This window comes from Tachysurus fulvidraco, chromosome 16 (assembly GCF_022655615.1).
Source record: "Tachysurus fulvidraco isolate hzauxx_2018 chromosome 16, HZAU_PFXX_2.0, whole genome shotgun sequence".
Lineage (NCBI taxonomy): Eukaryota > Metazoa > Chordata > Actinopteri > Siluriformes > Bagridae > Tachysurus > Tachysurus fulvidraco.
Genome location: NC_062533.1, coordinates 14,163,366 through 14,167,075, shown reverse-complemented (window position 1 = coordinate 14,167,075; position 3,710 = coordinate 14,163,366). Strand labels below are relative to the sequence as shown.

General features: G+C 36.4%; 1 long non-coding RNA gene across 2 annotated transcripts in view; it reads right to left on the bottom strand.

Moving 5' to 3' along the window:
- Positions 1-1,513: 1,513 nt before the first annotated feature.
- The window catches only part of LOC113648321, a 9,604-nt gene continuing 7,407 nt past the window's right edge, over positions 1,514-3,710 (bottom strand). For both annotated transcript variants that reach the window (XR_003441880.2, XR_007138047.1), the window contains one exon: positions 1,514-2,066. This is a non-coding gene — a long non-coding RNA (uncharacterized LOC113648321). The remainder of the gene's footprint in view (positions 2,067-3,710) is intronic.

Below are 3,710 nucleotides of genomic sequence, written 5' to 3'. Positions count from 1 at the left end.
CAAACCGGCGATATGGCCGTGAATTGGTGAAACTAGATTAAAATATTAGTAATATATTGCACATATAATCATTACAAACATAAATGAAACAGATTGTTATTGGAGTGGGTTTAGCACTAAATTCATTGAGTCTGGTCCTGTTCATTTCTCCCCCCAAGAAGCCCATTATATGTGCAAACATTGCCCGTAATGAATGTCTTTTTATGAGGTCCCTGAGGAAGTTGCAGCCGCCAAGGGATCAGCGCGCCCGGCAGATTTAGCTGGAACGCTCTCAGCCGTATTCAAAATGGAGGAAAGCTTTGTTATATGAGTGTGCTGCATCCCTTGGGCTGTCTCTCAGCGTAAGCCATGGGCTGTGATGACTTTCTCATACCAAAGCGGCGCCCCTCTCACTTTCCCTTTCTCTTTTTCTTTCTCTCCCTCCCTCTATCGCCCACTCTCAGAGCGATGGTGGCATAATTGTGCTATGGGGTTTTTCGACGCTGACATATTTGTCACCTGGAGATGTGCCACTGCAATCTCGAGATGAGGCCCTGCTTCCTGTTTGGGGCTTTCGATACGTAGAGGCTCTTTGTTGACTTGCTTCTTTCTGTCTTTGTGTCAGGGAACTGACAATTTGGAAAAGTTTTATTCGCCTCCAACTTTTCCCCCACACAGCTCTGAGAAGAGATCGACTCGATAAGGAAACGGAGATGGACCAGCAGACGAGTGCTTCTATCATCTACCATGTTATATAGACACCTCAGATCTTCATTCATATCTGACTTTATTGGCAAATCTTTCAATTTTGGCCCACTGGGTTCTTTTGATAATAAAAAAGCAAGTTCTTAGATTTTAAGATTCAGACAGATCAGCATCTCACCTGAAAATCCCTTTTTTTAAAGAAGCTTTAAACGTTGTACCTTTTTCTAAGAGCATGAGAGTTCAAGCCTGAGTACAGAACACAATAATGGCTTTTAGACAGCCTTGGGGTTGGAACTTACCACCTTCAGGTCAGTAAAGTACTTAAGCAGCTGAGATGCACCGAAGTGTCCTTAGGGCTCCTCATTGGTTCTTTGAAAAGTTAAGAGTCTTAATTTTCTGGTCTTTCTGATCTAGAAACAGCATGTGGTACAGTTTTCCCTTAAAGAGTGTCCCAGACTATTTTACACTTGCTATTTTTGCTGATATTCTTTGGGTATATACAATGAATAAGGGTTCCTTAGGGGTTTGAAAAAGAAATGTAGATTGAACCTTTTTTAGCCGTGGCAATTTTGAACGAAACTTGTTAATGCTAAGGGCTACAGTTTGGGTTTAAAGGAATTCTACAAGGAAAATGTTCTGAATGGAAAACCTTCTTATGTACAAATTGAAATTGTTTATATATATTTATATTTATATATATTTATATATGCATCCACATAAAAACATTCGATTATCAGAATGTTTTTTGACTTTTATTTTTCGGAACATTTGATTCAGATCTGTTATTTATTATTCAATTCAGTTTCAATTCAATTTATTTGTTTTGCGCATTTAACAGTTCACGTTGTCTCAAAACAGCTTTACAGAAATACAGAAACAGAATAAAAATTGTAATATTTAAAATTAATCTCTAATATCTGTCCCTAATGATCAAGCCTGAAGCAATAAGGATAAAGTCCCTACACTGATATGAGGAAACTTTGAGAGGAACCAGACAGGAACCTCATCCTCATTTGGGTAAAACTGGACAGGAAATAATGTCACTGTAAAAAATGTCCTTTCTACAACAGATTGTAGTCGAGTGGAATTGAGCAACCAAGGGCTCCTGAGGAACTAACAGGTCAGAGTGATGTTTGCGTTCATTACAAACTTAACACTAATTCATTCCTGACAAAGTTGTCTGGATGTTAAGATACAGATATGGCTCAAAAATCTGAGAGTACTAGAGGAAATTTTATATTCTAATTTAATCGAGCAACACTCGGTTATCTTAGTGTTTTGCTTAGTAAGTGTGTATTCCAGCTGCATGGACTCCACAAGTGTGTGCCAAAACATACGACTGATTTTGGATCGAATCCATCAGAGTGTCGTCTGATTGTGTGCTGCAACAGAAGACATCAGACATGAGTTAACGTGGTGGATATCACACATTTAAATAGAGGGATAAAAAAAAGAGTCTAAAGTCTTGAATATTAAACATTCAAGATATTGAACTTTGATTTTCATTTCTATCTAAAACCTTCTGCATGTTATAAATGGAATTAAAAAAGATTTTCATTATGGTTTCAGATTTTAATATATATGAGTCTTGTTACAGTTCTGTTACAAATTTGTACTGTATACAAACCTCTATGTCGGGTTTTGGTGAAAGTGAAAACGTTTGAAAAACCTTATTTTTGGATTATACCACAGCGATCTTGAATTCTTGATTCCGATTGGTCGGGAGGTGTCTATCAGTATTGCGAGGCAAATCACAGGGTTTATAATTAACACCTTCTGTTTATTTCAACTCAATTCAATTTTATGGAAATCATCTCAATGCAGATTTACACGAATATAAAAATTTTGAATAAAAATGACAAAGCAAATGTGGAAGAATTATAAATCGTTTACTTTCTATAACTGTATATAGTCAGTGGAGTTGTGTAACCATGAGCTTTCGAGGCAACTTATAAGAGCAAGCATGGGAATCATTTCTGAATTCATTATAGATTTCACACAAACTACTTCCTGCCAAAGCCAACAAGTGTATAATATTTTGATTTGGTGAAATTCTCTGTGACGGCATGTTTACTTATCATTTATGGGAGGAGTCTCAATTGTCTGCACCGATCTAAAGTCAGAGGAGTAAAAGCCGTAACTTTAGATTTTCTTAGAGGTGTGTAACGTCTTATTCAGTGCAAGAAAGGAAAAAAGAGAAGCTGGAACGAAACGACATGAGGGAAGTACGGGTTCACAGACGTTCTACAAAAAGGTATAACTACAAAAGGGCAGGAAGCATGACATGTTGTTGAATATTACTTTCAAACCTGTTTGATTCATCTGTATTCATTGATTAATTAGGATGTAGTATAAAAGTAATAAACCTACAAAACCCAAACCTAAAATGAATCGACTTTGTGGTGATGGATGTGTCAGGCCTCTGCTCTGTGTCAGGCCGTATCACTCCATTCTGTCATTGAGTATTTTGCTCTAACAGCTCCCCATGTCATGTTTTCCTCCTTACACATCACAGTCTAACCTTCTTTAAACCTGTCCAGTCACCCGAAAGCATCTCAGAACAAAACCTCAATTTAATTCAATTCAGTTCAATTTATTTGTATAGCGCTTTTAACAATTTCCATTGTCTCAAAGCAGCTTTACAAAAGTATGGAAACAGAAGAAAAAAATAAGTAAATATATAATAATAATAATAATAATAATAATAATAATAATAATAAGAAGAAGAAGAAGAAGAAGAAGAAGAAGAAGAAGAAGAAGAAGAAGAAGAAGAAATAAGGATACCAATAAATAAATTAATACATACAATTAAAGTTAATTAATGTTAAAAAATATTAACTTAAATTTAAAATACTGTATATAACTAATGAGCAAGCTGGAGGCAGCGGCTGCAAGGAAAAACTCCCTGAGTTGATATGAGGAAGAAACCTTGAGAGGAACCAGACTCAGAAGGGGCCTCATCCTCATTTGGGTGAAAAACTTACTGTTTAATCTCTCTCTCTCTCTCTCTCTCTCTCTCTCTCTCT